At 34.4% G+C, this 16,976-nt stretch overlaps 5 long non-coding RNA genes across 5 annotated transcripts; all 5 read left to right on the forward strand.

Moving 5' to 3' along the window:
- The first annotated feature begins 575 nt into the window (after positions 1-575).
- On the forward strand, positions 576-1,245 carry LOC125041481. Its single transcript, XR_007116282.1, has 2 exons — positions 576-616; positions 928-1,245. It is a non-coding gene; the product is annotated as an uncharacterized LOC125041481 (long non-coding RNA).
- Positions 1,246-3,219: 1,974 nt separating this feature from the next.
- On the forward strand, positions 3,220-3,825 carry LOC125041482. Its single transcript, XR_007116283.1, has 2 exons — positions 3,220-3,254; positions 3,500-3,825. It is a non-coding gene; the product is annotated as an uncharacterized LOC125041482 (long non-coding RNA).
- Positions 3,826-5,617: 1,792 nt separating this feature from the next.
- LOC125041478 lies at positions 5,618-6,249 on the forward strand. Its single transcript, XR_007116279.1, has 2 exons — positions 5,618-5,728; positions 5,929-6,249. It is a non-coding gene; the product is annotated as an uncharacterized LOC125041478 (long non-coding RNA).
- A 2,434-nt stretch (positions 6,250-8,683) lies between these two features.
- LOC125041479 lies at positions 8,684-9,349 on the forward strand. The gene is made up of 2 exons (XR_007116280.1): positions 8,684-8,722; positions 9,034-9,349. It is a non-coding gene; the product is annotated as an uncharacterized LOC125041479 (long non-coding RNA).
- A 1,836-nt stretch (positions 9,350-11,185) lies between these two features.
- LOC125041480 lies at positions 11,186-11,800 on the forward strand. Its single transcript, XR_007116281.1, has 2 exons — positions 11,186-11,286; positions 11,515-11,800. It is a non-coding gene; the product is annotated as an uncharacterized LOC125041480 (long non-coding RNA).
- Positions 11,801-16,976: the final 5,176 nt, after the last annotated feature.

Consider the following 16,976-nt stretch of genomic DNA (forward strand, 5'->3'; position numbering starts at 1 on the left):
TTATGAGACATAACATAAAAGTAGCCATGTGCTGAATAAACTTTCTCTGAGTTTATGTGTTTGCGTGCTGTATGTGTGTGTTTGTTAATACAAATGTGGATGTGTATATATGACTTTCAATATGCATATTTGTTTTTATATTTATGTTATTGTATTTATGCCTACATTATATAGTTATATACACACGTATATGCTTATATATATATATATATATATATATATATATATATATATATATATACATACATATATACATACATAGATATATAAATATATATCCATATATATGTATGTATACCTATATATGTATATATATATATATGTGTGTGTGTGTATACATACACACATACATATGTGTATATATACACACATACATGTGTGTGTGTTTATATATATGCATATGTGTGTGTGTTTGCGTACGTGTGGGCGTGTCTGTATTTATATTCAAACCTATATTTAGGTCTATTTAAGTTTCTCAAGGACCTTCTAGAAAACACTTAAAGTGCGGAAATCCTTGAAAGTCGTCCTGTAATATAAATAAGATCTGATTCCCCTGTCTATAGATGTGCAGTCTTCGCTGAGTCCGCTGCAAGAACATATTCGCAACATGAAGCTGGTAAGTGAGAAAAGCAGTAAATGACTAGTAAATTAAATGTATAGTTTGAGCTTCCCTACCTTTTTCAATCCTTTCTTTACATGTGTTGAGAACTTTCGCCACTATTGCCAATTTCATCATTATTGCTGCTGTCGTTACATTGTGCGCAATGTCTTGGAAGTTAAATAGCAGACTTTAGTGTTAATATTTTTATTAAATTTTTACTTCACTTTATTCCTTGCGGTGAATTCCATATTATATGAATGGGAGTCTCCTAAAACCAATGCACATATCATTTCTTGCACTTAACCGTTTTAATTTCATGTCTACAGAACTCGTTTGCTCTGCTCCTGGTGGTGGCCCTGGCATGCCTGGTCAACTGGAGCAGTGCCATGCCTGAGCCTGACCCCCTGGCTGACCCTGACCCTGGCTTCCGTCGCTTCGGTGGATTGGGATATGGTGGATACGGCTACGGAAGTCGTGGATACGGACACGGGGGCTACGGCTACGGAGGATACCGACGAAGCTATTACGGATAAAGATATCCTTGACGCCGGACTCCTACTTACCGCTCTTGAAAAATATATTGAAGAGAAAACTACAATATCTTCACTTCCTGATTTTCTTCTCAAGTAAACTATATGAATGAATGTTTAAAACTTTTATGATCCTCACTATGGCAGTGCACACTCACTTTTATATACAAATAAGTACATAATTATCGTATTGCTGATGAAAAGTAAAATATTGTTCACGAATTTTAACATATTGTTGATCATGAATTTTAACATGGTTAATTGTGTGTATATATATGTAGATGTACATACATATATAGATATAGATACGCATGTGTATGTGTGCGTGTAAATGTGTGTGCGTTTGTGTATATATATGTATATATATATTGATATGGATAAGTACATATTCATAGATACACACATACACATATATACGTATATATAGAGAGATATACACATAAACCACACACTCACACATATATGTTTGTACACACATATATCTGCTAATATGTGTGAGTGTGTGTGTGTATGTACGCATGCATGTATGCCTTGTTTTATGTTTTATCAATACCTAACATTTCATCGTCCAAAAAAAATAAAAGATCTTCTGAATGTCACATAACTAAAGTCTTAGATTCATGCAATCCTGCTACACTGACATAGCTTTCGTATATACACACCCGCCCGCGCGTATATTTAAAAACATATAGCTTCACTTAAATGTACACACACACTTACATACATATATAAACACATATATGTGTGTCTATATGTGTATATAGATATATATATGTGTGTATGTATATATATCGGACATTTTTTAACAGATGAATGTGCCTGTATGCCAAAAAGTATGAATTATCCCACAAGCACACTCCCAAAAGTTACCTATATTTTTTCTGAAATGTATTGTATATAAATTCAGATCAAAGTTGTTTTAAGAGCACAAAGCACAGACATAACTCATAACATGAAGTTCGTAAGTAAATTAATTGAGATATTCATGCGTAAGTGGGAAAACAAGGCATCATTATAAATCACACTTCCCATGGCAACAAAATTTTTAGTACCCTGAGCGAAGTCTCGCGGTGCCACGGTCACGAAGGAGTACTTTGAGGTCAAATCAACGCTAATTCTTATCTATGTATAATCTGACTTTCTGTTAGTCTATAGCTCACAGTGAATGTGCGTATGTGTGTAAGAGGAATGTGGTAATAATAGCAAAAAGAGTGATAATGAGCAGTTCTCCTTAAAGTGTACTTTGATCAATTTCTGAAACCAATTACTAAACCTCGACATATCCCTTTCTTTATTAATTTAATGTTGGTTATTGTTATTTTTATTAATATTATCGCCATTATCGTCATATAGGAATTCATTTTTTGTCTTTCCTCAGACCAATATTTGCCTGCAATTCTAATTTCCATAACAATTGCCACTTATAGTATTTCCAATACATTAAAATTTATTTCAGAAATATTTAAATCATATTTGAAAACAGTAAGCTTAAGAGCAAGTCTTTTCTTAAGTTATTTGTATATATTTACTTATCTCATAAGAGAAACGAAAATGATGTACTCATTTGAACACATGAATGTGCAAACACATATACTCACAAAAATGTGTTTCCCTGTGTATATAAGTCATGTATACTTAGTACACATGAATGATATATATAGACAGATAGATCAGTAAATAAATGTGTATATATATATGTGTGTGTGTGTGTGTGTGTGTGTGTGTACATATATAAACACATACATGTGAATGTGTGTGTGCATACATATATGTAAGGATTCATAGGTATATATCGTATATGCAGATAGATATAGGTGTGTATATATCATATATATCATAGTCCCACATTAGATGTCCATTGATTTAGAGCTAGCTGAATCTTTTTACGTGTCCCTAAATAAGTAAACACATATGAGTCAGTACGTGCGTATGCGTGTTTGTGTGTGTTCGCATCTCTATCTGTAGATATATAAGATATTTTTGTATATTCAAGGTCTTTCTGGAACACGTTACGCGAGTAGCCTTGGCAATTGTCCTGCAACATATAAAAGGTGTGATTCCTTGCTGTACATGCACAGTCCTCGCTGAGTTCATAGCAAGAACATTTTCTCAACATGAAGCTGGTGAGTACATATGTAATTATGAATATATGATTATCATATGGATTTTTGTGTGGTATATCACTATTTTCATTGGCATCATCATTATTACAACTACTATTATTAATAGTGGTAATAATAACAACAGTAATATTTATCTTTCACTTCATGCTAACCATTACTTTGAGATCACTTCCAGATTACATATGTAGAAGTCAAATTTAGAAATACACTTTCCATTTCTTGCACTTTTAATTTCATGTCTACAGATCTCGTTTGCTCTGCTCCTGGTGGTGGCCCTGGCATGCCTGGTCAACTGGAGCAGTGCCATGCCTGAGCCTGACCCCGTGGCTGACCCTGACCCTGGCTTCCGTCGCTTCGGTGGATTGGGATATGGTGGATACGGCTACGGAAGTCGTGGATACGGACACGGGGGCTACGGCTACGGAGGATACCGACGAAGCTATTACGGATAAAGATATCCTTGACGCCGGACTCCTACTTACTGTTCTTGAAGATATCGAAAGCAACAAAATCTTTACTTCCCGTTTTTTTTTTTGTTTTTTTTTTCTCTCCAATAAACTTCTTGAATAAATGTTTCATTCTATTATGAGCCTCACTATGATACCGTTCACGCACTTATATATGCAAATATGAATATGTACAAATCACATTTATCGTGTTGCTAACGAAAGGTAAAAATATTAAATATTTTTCCATAATCTAGAATTTACATGTTAGTCTCTGCGACAGCTTGCTAACAGAAGTTATATTGGTTCACTGTGTGCAAGTATACGAGTATGCATGTGAATAAATATACACATGTACATGTATAAACATTTATATGTGTACGTATGATTATATGTACATATATGTATGTCTGTACGTTGGTAAATTAATAGAGGTAATTACATATATGTGCATGTACATTTGTATAAATATATACACAGTATGTTTATATATATACATATATCATGGGTTTAAATATATATACAGATATATATAGTTGCACGTAAATAACCACACACAGACATATATATATATATATATATATATATATATTCACGTGTGCTTTGCTTTACGTTCTGCCATTAGCTGCTATTTTCACCGCCCAAGGAAATGGAAAGATCACCTGAGAGTTGCATGACCTGAACATGAAATTAGTATTCTTTGCATTTGCAATATATTGACATAATTCTATCCACCCCCGCCCACTCGCATAAAACGTAAACACCCACACATTAACATGCACCCAAATACACTCACAAACACAGTACACACACACACACAAATATATATATATATATATATATGTGTGTGTGTGTGTGTGTGTGTGTATACATGTATGAGGGTATCCCATATATATGGATGTATATATTGATATATGTGCATGTATGTGCTTGTATGCAATAAATAAAAAGGATCCTACAAGCACACTCCTAAAAACCTTCAATCTTTTTCGTAAGTAAATTAATATATAATTCAACTAGATTGCAACATTCTTGAATATGTGGAAGAACATCATTATGAATCACACTTCCCATAGCAACAAAATTTAGTAACCTAAGCGAAGTCTCGCGGTGCCACGTTCACGAAAAAGTACTTTGCGGTTAAGTCAGCGCTAATTCTTACCTTTGTGTAATATGACTTTCGGTTAGTTTAGAGCTCTCATTGACTTCATATCTCACAAATCACATTTACTTAAAGTAATTCTCACAAATATAAGAAGACAGAGACGCATTCGGAACACGCATGGATGAAATAATATAACATCTGAGGTTATGTGCATATATTTACGTATCACATGAAAGGAACGTCCAATACAATACAACCTTAACCTCACACACTGGTTTATATATTTTTTATTTATTATTATACAAAATAACCCAATGAAAAAAAATGAAAACGGAAATCATATGCTCTCTTTTGAAAACATGAATGTGCATACACACATGGATAAACAAGTTTGTGGATGTATGTTTGCGTTAGCCATGTTATTGCATACACAGACGTGTAGGTTGATATAGACAGAATAATATATGTATAGACAGAAATATAAATATACATATATATTTATGTTTATATATATATACACATACATGTAAACGTGCGTGTGTGTGTTTGTGTGCATATATGTAAGGATTTATAGATATATATCGTATATACAGAGAGACGTAGGCATATATATACCGTATGTATCATATAGTTCATAGTCCCATATTAGATCTATATTGATTTATAGCTAGCCGAATGTATTTACGTGTCCCTATATATGTAAACACACATGAGTGTCAGTAAGTGCGTATGCGTGTTTGTATGCGGTCGCATCTCTATTTGTAGATATATTAGATATTTTTGTATATTCATGGTCTTTCCGGAACACGTTACGCGAGTAGCCTTGGCAATTGTCCTGTGACTTATAAAAGGTGTGACTCCTTGCTGTAGATGCACAGTCCTCCCTGAGTTCACAGCAAGAACATTTTCTCAACATGAAGCTGGTGAGTACACACGTAATTATGAATATATGATACTCATATGGCTTTTTTGTGTGCGTGTGTTATTTCTCTACAAATCAGTTATCATTTTTTCCATAAGCATTATCATTATTACGACTACTAGCAATGATAATTGTAGTAGAATCCTAATAAAAAACTGCACTTATTTCTTGCACTTAACCGTTTTAATTTTATGTCTACAGATCTCGTTCGCTCTGCTCCTGGTGGTGGCCCTGGCATGCCTGGTCAACTGGAGCAGCGCCATGCCTGAGCCTGACCCCCTGGCTGACCCTGACCCTGGCTTCCGTCGCTTCGGTGGATTGGGATATGGTGGATACGGCTACGGAAGTCGTGGATACGGACACGGGGGCTACGGCTACGGAGGATACCGACAAAGCTATTTCGGATAAAGATATCCTTGACGCCGGACTCCTACTTACTGTTCTTGAAGATATCGAAATCAACACTAGAAAAAAAACCTTTACTTCCCGTTTTTCTTTTCCAATAAACTTCGTGAATAAATATTTCATTCTATTATGATCCTGACTATGATACTGTTCACGCATTTATACATGAAAATATGAATATGTACTAATCACAATAATCGTGTTGCTAAGGAAATGTAAAAATATTGCTCATTAATTTTTCCATGATCTATAATTTATCACTTTCAAAATTATGGATTCCACCTCTGTCAGTCTCTGTGATAACTTACTAAGAGAAATGGATTGGTTGGCTGTGTGCAAGTGTGAGGGCATTTGAATATCTTCTTAATCTCCATGGGACCAATGCCCGTTGGTGTCTACAGCTTGCTTGACTAGAGTTCTCCAATTGTCTCTGTTTTGCGCAGTATGGAAAAGGCTGGCAATTCTACTTTGGCTCCAGTCTTTGATGTCGTCGAGCCACTCACGTCTAGGGCGACCTCTTCTATTGGTGCCTTCTGCTATACCAAAAACCGTGTTTTTAACCAGTCTGTCGTCGTCCATGCGGCAAATATGTCCGAACAGGCCCATCTTCCTTTTGATAATGATTTGAACAATCGTTTCATGACATTTTAGTCTGTCACGGATGCTGATGTTGGTTATTCTGTCAAACCATTTGATGTTGAGGATTCTTCGGTAGCAGTTCATTTCAAAGGCCAGGACTCCGCGGCGTAGAGAAGAATACTGAATACGCAAGTTCGCAGTATCTGGATCTTGGTAGTAACACTTATCACTTTGCTATTCCATATCTTGCTAAACCCACCCATAGCACCACAAACTTTTCCTATCCGTCTCTTGATCTCTCTACTGATGTCGTTGTCACTTGTGAAAAGACTTCCCAGATATTCGAATTCCTCTACACATTGGATGTCTTTGTCTTCTACCTTTGAATATACATATGTATATGTGTGCGTCTGTATATACATGTATGTCAATACGTAGGTAATTAGATATAGAAAAATACATATATATTTACATATATTTATATAGATATATACAACTGTATATGTTTATATATAGATATACATATTTATACATATATATATACATATCACATGTGTATAAATATATATACACTTGCGCGTAAGGAACCATATACATCCAAACACACAAATATATATATATATATATATATATATGTATATATGTATATATATATATACATCCGCATGTATGCATGTGTGCCTTGTTTTACGTTCTGCCATTAGCTGCCATTTGCGCCGTCCAAAGAAATGGAAAGGTCACCTGAATGTTCATGATTTAAAGATAAATTTAGTCTTTCTGACACTTGAAAGCTTGTTCTACTGCTGTAGTTCTCCTATACAGACCCGCCAAGCGCACACATAAAAACACATGGCGTAATCACTCACATATATACATGCACCTAAATACACTCACACACATATATATGTATGTATATACATATATGGGTATATATATTTCGGACATTATAGACTGATTTGCATGTCTGTGTGCAATTATAATTCTTTAAAAAAATTACACAGGCACACTCCCAAAAACAGACACCTATACATATTTTATTTTTATTTTTTCTGAAGTGTACTATACATAAATCCAGATCCAAATTGTATAAAAGCACAACGCACCAGCATAATTCAAAAAGAAGTCCGTAAGTAAAGAAATATATAATTCAACTAAATTAAAATATTCATGTATGTGGGAGAACAAGGCATCATTATGAATCACACTTCACATGGCAAGTTTTTTTAGTACCCTGAGCGGTCTCAAGGCGCCACGTTCACTAATTTTTACCTTTGTATAATGACTTCCGGTTAGTTTAAAGCTCTCAGTGAATATGCACATGTAAGGTGAATATGATAATAGCTAAAACATTGATAATGATCAATTTCTGAAGTCATTGAACCTCGATATATCATTATTTTTCATTTGGTTTTGGTTATTGCTACTGTTATTAATATTATTGCCACTTATCTTATAATAATTTTAATACATTAAAATAAATTTTTTTTTTAATCAGATCATATATAAAAACAGTAAGCTTTAGATTTATTATTTCCCCATAATGATTAAATTTATCTATGTTTAAATTCTTTTCAAGTCACAATTACTTCAAGTAACCCTCACAGATATAAGAAGGCAGTGACGTATATGTGTATAAACAGGTGTGTGTGTATATATATTTATATGTATGTTTACATATGTACACATACATTTAAACGTGTGTGTGTGTGTGCGCCTGCGCATATATGTAAATATTCATGGATATATTTCGTATATACAGATATAAATCTGTATATACAATATATATCATATATATCATAGTCCCATATTAGGTCTATATATGTATGCGTGTTTGTTCGCAACTCTATTTGTAGATATATTAGATATTTTTGTATACCCAAGGACTTTCTGGAACCCGTTACGTGAGTAGCCTTGGCAATTGTCCTGTGACATATAAAAGGTGTGACTCCTTGCTGTAGATGCACAGTCCTCGCTGAGTTCGCAGCAAGAACATTTTCTCAACATGAAGCTGGTGAGCACACGCGTAATTATGAATATATGATACTCATATGGCTTTTTGTGTGTGTTATTTCTCTGTTGAGTACATACGTAATTATGAATATATGAGTCATATTTTTTGTGGTATATCATAATTTTCATTATCATTAGCATTATTATAACTTTTATTATTAATAGTAGTAGTAATAGCAGCAGTAATATTTATCATTCATTTTATAAGAACCATTACCTTGAGATTGCTTCCAAATTACATCTGTAGAAAGCTAATGAAAAAAATACACTAATCATTTCTTGCACTTAACCGTTTTAATTTCATGTCTACAGATCTCGTTCTCTTTGCTCCTGGTGGTGGCCCTGGCATGCCTGGTCAACTGGAGCAGTGCCATGCCTGAGCCTGACCCCGTGGCTGACCCTGACCCTGGCTTCCGTCGCTTCGGTGGATTGGGATATGGTGGATACGGCTACGGAAGTCGTGGATACGGACACGGGGGCTACGGCTACGGAGGATACCGACGAAGCTATTACGGATAAAGATATCCTTGACGCAGGACTCCTATTTACTGTTCTTGAAGATATCGAAAGCAACACTACAAAATCTTTACTTCCCGTTTTTCTTCTCCAATAAACTTCGTGAATAAATGTTTCATTCTATTATGATCCTGACTATGATACTGTTCACGCACTTATATATATATATATATATATATATATATATATATATGAAAATATACAAATCACATTTATCGTGTTAATAAAGAAATTAAAAAATATTGTTAAATATTTTTCCATGATCTATAATTTAGATGTTAGTCTCTGTGACAGCTTGCTAAGATAACTTATATTGGTTCACTGTGTGCAAGTATACGAGTATGTGCATGTGAATATATATACATGTACATGTATATATACTTATATGTGTGCATATGATTATATATACATATATGTCAGTACGTAGGTAAATTAATAGAGGTAATTATATACATATGTGCATGTACACTTTTATAAATATATACAACTGTATGTTTATATATATATACATATATCATGTGTTTAAATATATATAGATATATATAGATACTTGCACGTAAATAACCACACACAGGCATAAATATATATGTATATGTATTGCTTTACGTTCTGCCATTAGCTGCTATTTTCAACGTCCAAAGAAATGGAAAGATCACCTGAGAGTTGCATGACCTGAACATGAAATTAGTCTCTTTTGCATTTGCAATCTACTGACATAATTCTATCCACATCCGCCCACGTGCACACATAAAAACACATGGCGTAAACACCCACACATTAACATGCACCCAAATACACTCACAGTCACAGTACACAGACACACACACACACACATACACACACATAAATGTATGTATGAGGATATCCAAATATATATGGATGTATATATTGATATATGTGTATGTGTATATATTTCGGACATTTTAGACAGATCTGTCTGTGCCTGTATGCAATAAATAAAAAAGGATCCCACAAGTACACTTCTAAAAACCTTCAATCTTGTTTGTAAGTAAATGAATATAGAATTCAACTAGATTGCAAAATCCATGTATATTTGGAAGAACAAAGCATCATTATGAATCACACTTCCCATAGCAACAAAATTTAGTAACCTAAGCGAAGTCTCGCGGTGCCACGTTCACGAAAAAGTACTTTGCGGTTAAGTCAGCGCTAATTCTTACCTTTGTATAATATGACTTTCGGTTAGTTTAGAGCTCTCAGTGACGTCATATCTCACAAATCACATTTACTTAAAGTAATTCTCACAAATATAAGAAGACAGAGACGCATTCGGAACACGCATGGATGAAATAATATAACATCTGAGGTTATGTGCATATATTTACGTATCACATGAAAGGAACGTTCAATACAATACAACCTTAACCTCACACACTGGTTTATATATTTTTTTATTTTTTATTATACAAAATAACCCAATGAAAAAGATAAACGGAAATCATATGCTCTCTTTTGAAAACATGAATGTGCATACACACATGGATAAACAAGTTTGTGGATGTATGTTTGCGTTAGCCATGTTATTGCATACACAGACGTGTAGGTTGATATAGACAGAATAATATATGTATAGACAGAAATATAAATATATACATATATATTTATGTTTATATATATATATACACATACATGTACACGTGCGTGTGTGTGTTTGTGTGCATATATGTAAGGATTTATAGATATATATCGTATATACAGAGAGACATAGGCATATATATACCATATGTATCATATAGTTCATAGTCCCATATTTGATCTATATTGATTTATAGCTAGCTGAATCTATTTACGTGCCCCTATATATGTAAACACACATGAGTGTCAGTACGTGCGTATGCGTGTTTGTATGTGGTCGCATCTCTATTTGTAGATATATTAGATATTATTGTATATTCAAGGTCTTTCTGGAACACGTTACGCGAGTAGCCTTGGCAATTGTCCTGTGACACATAAAAGGTGTGACTCCTTGCTGTAGATGCACAGTCCTCCCTGAGTTCACAGCAAGAACATTTTCTCAACATGAAGCTGGTGAGTACACACGTAATTATGAATATATGATTATAATATGGCTTTTTGTGTGGTATATCACTTTTTTTTCATTAGCATCATCATTATTACAACTACTATTATTGATAGTGGTAGTAATAACAGCAGTAATATTTATTTTTCACTTCATGCGAACCATTACTTTGAGATCTAATTAAGAAATGCACTTTCCATTTCTTGCACTTAACCGTTTTAATTTCATGTCTACAGATCTCGTTTGCTCTGCTCCTGGTGGTGGCCCTGGCATGCCTGGTCAACTGGAGCAGCGCCATGCCTGAGCCTGACCCCCTGGCTGACCCTGACCCTGGCTTCCGTCGCTTCGGTGGATTGGGATATGGTGGATACGGCTACGGAAGTCGTGGATACGGACACGGGGGCTACGGCTACGGAGGATATCGACGAAGCTATTACGGATAAAGATATCCTTGAGGCAGGACTCCTACTTACAAAATTTTCACTGTCTGTTTTCTTCTCAAATAAACTTCATGAATAAACATTTAGATCTATTTTGATCCTCATCACGATAGTGTGCAAGCACTTATATATAGAAATAAAAATGTATCGAACCTAATTAAAGAGTTTTTAAAGGGTCAAAAATCTTCATCATTAATTTTTCCATAATCTATATTCATAATCTCATCTCAGTGTTTCACTTCTATTAGTCTTTGTGATTGCATACTATGAGTACAAAGTAGAGTAGTTGACTGCATGTATATGTATATGTGCATATACGTGTACAGGTTTGTATACATGCGTATATAGACATGTGTGTATATGTATACATGCATATGTCTTCGTAGCTATATAAACATGTCTGTATATAGGTATATGGTATAGAAAATAACATATACATAAATGCACGCACGTACATATGTATAGATATATAAAGTCTATGTCTTTATCTATGTATGCATATATATACATATATGTGTATACACATATATATATACATATATATTACAGATATATATACTGACACATATACAATCACACAATCACCACCATAGATATCTATTTCTGTATATATATGAATATGTATGCCTTGTTTTACGTTCAGTCATTAGCTGCCATGTTTGCCGTCGAAAGAAATGGAAAGATCACCTGAAAGTTGCGTGAATTAAAGAGGACTTAAAAATATACGTGATCACTCCCACATATACACAGAGATACACCTAAATACACGTAAACGAACCTCTCTCTCTCTTTTTCTCTCTCTATATGTATATACATATATATCATACACTTTTCTACAGATGTGTACATGTGCCTGTATCCTATACAGAATAAATGATCCTACAAGCACACTCCCAAAAACATTTACCTTGAGCCTTTTTCTCAAACATGTTGCATTGTTCCATATGAATTCAGATTCAAGTTGCTTTAGGAACACCATCCACGGTGTCTCCGTTGAGCATAGAGCACAGACATGACTATTTAGGCTTGGCTATTTGAAGTATTCTAGCCTTGGATTATATAGATATTTAAATTCTACACATCTGAGTTTATAATAGACAAATATTTGCATGTGACAATAACTCTCATAACAATTGATAGTTTTCTTATTCTACATTCAATAAATCTAAATATTGTACAATATTGTGCATTTCAAAAATATCTATTTGAAAAAAAGCGTTAGAAACCTTCACAGTGTCTCTACTTCCGATGCTCTTGAAAAAAAAAAAAATTCCCGTTACGTTTAAGTAATTCAGTTTACCGATGTTTAAAGTCATTTCACGAATCACAATTACTGGAAGCAATACTCTAATAAATACGAAAGCGACGAATACGAAATAAATTAAGTTACGTTAGTACAACATATGAAGTTATATGTAATCAAGTGATGTTTACGTATCACACGAGAGAAATTTATACGAACGCTCACTAGAATAGTTCTTTATCTAGTACACCAATATGCGTTGGTTTACTGTGGATAAGTTATTTATATTCAAAATAACCTAAACTTAATAACTTGAACTCAAGTAATTAAAGATATGTGCATATGCACATGCATATTAAAGTTTTTAAAATTTATAATACTTTTAATATTCCGTTCACCTTGGCGAACATCGGCAAGTCTGGTGTTATGGATGCCACTAACGCCGCCGTTAACTGGCGTCGTCTGGAGAGAACAATCGCTCCCATGCCGTAGGTGCTAAGGCAACAACCTTATGGCGATTGCGGATATGATCTTGGGAGAAGTGTCTGGTCATAAATGCCCAAACATTCTCATTGGGAATTAGATCTAGCGATTTGGGTGGATGTGGCATAGTGTAATCTCGGGGCGTTGCCGAAATCACGCCTTCACGATACTGCTCGTGTTATCCTGGACGAGGTGAAATGCCTCCAGTTCAGGGAACACCATCCCCTCGCTAATGATAGAAACATCTCGTCCAAGATTTCCACGTAGGCATACCCCGTAAATCTGCCGGGGCCGACATCCGTTAACTCCACGATACCCGCTGCTGTGCATCCACGGTTTTTGACAAAAGGGGTCCGCATCCCTTGCAGTAGTTATGGATTGATAAAATTTAAAAAAATGAAAAGAAGAAAAGACTCACGGTAAGATGTGGTAACTACCGGCCATCCCCCCTTCTCAAATCCATTTAGCTATCAAACATTTACTTGATCTTCCGTTGTGCATCTAGGGCGCCTACCTCTGGTCTTGTCGCAGGTGGATCCAGTTGCTTGGTGTTGCTGGTTCCACAAAGACATGGTTAGCTCCGAAATACCTAAATTTGATATTCCAGCTCTTGATAGTCCCTCAAAGTAAGGTGTTTAATTATGACGCTACGAATGGTCTATGTGGTCTAATATTGCTATGATACATATCAACTCTGAAACACTGTTCGAACATATTATGAAGCTTCATATATTCCGAGTAAAGATTCTTTTTAGCGAGTGTGCATGATACTTGTATAGGTAAAAAATATTTATATATTTATAGGTAAAACATTTATATATTTATAGGTAAAAAATATTTATATATTCATAGGTAAAAAATATTTATATATTTATAGGTAAAAAATATTTATATATTTATAGGTAAAAAATATTTATATATTCATAGCCAAAAATATTTATATATTTATAGGTAAAAAATATATATTTATAGGTAAAAAATATTTATATATTTATAGGTAAAAAACATTTATATATTTATAGGTAAACAATATATATTTATAGGTAAAAAATATTTATATATTATAGGTAAAAAATATTTATATATTAATTACATATATCGACAATTATCATAATTATTTGATTAGTATTATTATACTATTACTATTACTACCATTACTTCTAGTAGCAGCAGTAGTATTGATCTCTCATTTCATGCGAACCATTATCTTGAGATAACATCCAATTTACATCTATAGATATTTAATGGAAAGAACGCACTAATCACTTCTTGTGCCTAACCTATCTTTATTTCATGTCTACAGATCTCGATGGCTCTGGCCCTGGCGGTGGTCCTGGCATGCCTGGTGAGCTGGAGCATCGCCATGACTGAGCCTGACCCCGTAGCTGACCCTGACCCCGTGGCTGACCCCGGCTACCGTCGCTTCGGTGGATTGGGATATGGTGGATACGGTTTGGGCGGACTTGGATACGGATACGGAGGTCGTGGCTACGGATACGGGGGCTTTGGATACGGAGGAAGCTGACCCAGGCTTCCGTCACTTCAATAGACATGGATATGGGGGCTACGGCTACGGAGGATATCGCCGAGGCTATTACGAATAAAGATATCCTTGACGCAGGACTCCTACTTACCGCTCTTGAAGAGGATATTGAAATCGAGACTACAAAATCTTCACTTTCTGTTTTCTTCTCAAATGAATTATATGACCGATTATTTAGAGCTATTATGATCCTCATTATAATACAGTACACGTATTCATATGTACAAAGAAATTGTAATAATAATAATGATTATAAAATATGATAATAAAAACGATATCAGTAATTATTGTTACAATAATGATAATAGGTGAATAAATCAAAAACTAAAAAATAAATAAAAATATGTGACTAAAAATACAAATTCATCGGAATATTTACGGTATTCTCGCCTTCGAAGAAACGGAAAATTGATATCTGAATATTGAAGACAATTTTACGTCCTTCCTCAGAAAAATATTTGCGGAATAATTCTCGAAGTAACGTTTCCTTTCTTATACTCTCTTAGATATGTAGGAATTCACTCAAAACTATTTCCAAGTATTTTGAAATTATTTAGAATAGAAAACAAAACGTTCAGTGTCTCTATCTGCGATGTTTTCTTATTGTTTGTAGTATTTATCTTTTAAGTTTTAATTCAGGTTACTAATGTTTAAATTCATATCACAAATCAGTTATTGGAAATCATTCTCTTGCAAAGAAAGATAAAGTTGCTATTTTGTTAAATAGTTTAAGATTTTGTTGAATAAGTTATGCTGAAATAGTGGAGGATGTTAAATACAGTTATATTTAAATGTTTATGTTAAATGATTTCCAGTTCATAATGAAGTGTGGTCAGAAGCTAACGAAAGCAAAGTAGAGCCACGGAGCAAAAGTCAAAGATATGATTTACTACTGGACATTGTGAACGGGTAGAGGAAACTGGGAAGGCCAAAAACAAAATGATAAGACAAACGTCAAAGATCTAACAAGGCAAAGCTTCGCCGGAGTGACATGAAAAGCAAAAGAGTGCGAGGGTTGGAGGAAGTTTTAGAAAGGTGCCACTTGATGATGTTCCAGTGCCAAGTAAAAATATATATATATATATATATATGTGTGTGTGTGTGTGTGTGTGTGTGTGTGTGTGTGTAGAGAGAGAGCGCGAGAAATATAGATATAGATCCATACATATATGTATATGTATGTTTATACACACATTCATACACACACACGCACACACACACACATATAGTATGTATGCATGTGTGTGTGTGTGTGTGTGTGTGTGTGTGTGTGTGTGTGTGTGTGTGTACATATGTACATGTATGTATTTATTGTGTTTGCATGTATGTATATCGACATGAATGTGTACAGTATATGAATTGATATATGTATGTGTGTGTGTGTTTGTGTATGTGTGTGCGCGCGCGCGCGCGTGTGTGTGTGTGTGTGTGTGTGTGTGTGTGTATGTGTGCATTTACATGTGTGCGTATGGTGTGTGTGTATGAACATGCCTACATACATTCATACATACAGTATTTATGTACGTTTGTTTATGGAAAAAGCGACCAGACCACATCAGCAAGATGGACCCCTGGAAGTGCTCAAGGACCTTCCGGAAAATACTAAATGCGTCACGACCTTGAGTGTGGTCCTTTGACCCTTATAAGATCTGCTTTGTTACTGCAGTTGCATAAACTTTGCTAACTTCGCTGAGAAAACTCGCATCATGAAGCTTGTGAGTAATATAGGCGTGCGTCTATAGACACAATTTTCATAGTAATTCCATTGAAATAAATCTTATGTAAGCGTTTATAAAATCCCCGCTCTTTTTATGTCAATAATTTTGACATAATTTGCTCTATATAGGCTGAACCTCAGGAAAAAGCAAATGATAGTTATTTTACATACTACACGAAATTCATATTTATGAAAAACTAGTGCAAACATCTTTTAATATTATTATTATTAACATTATCATCACTATCATCATTATTATCATCATGATTGCA

This window comes from Penaeus chinensis, chromosome 30 (genome assembly GCF_019202785.1).
Source record: "Penaeus chinensis breed Huanghai No. 1 chromosome 30, ASM1920278v2, whole genome shotgun sequence".
Lineage (NCBI taxonomy): Eukaryota > Metazoa > Arthropoda > Malacostraca > Decapoda > Penaeidae > Penaeus > Penaeus chinensis.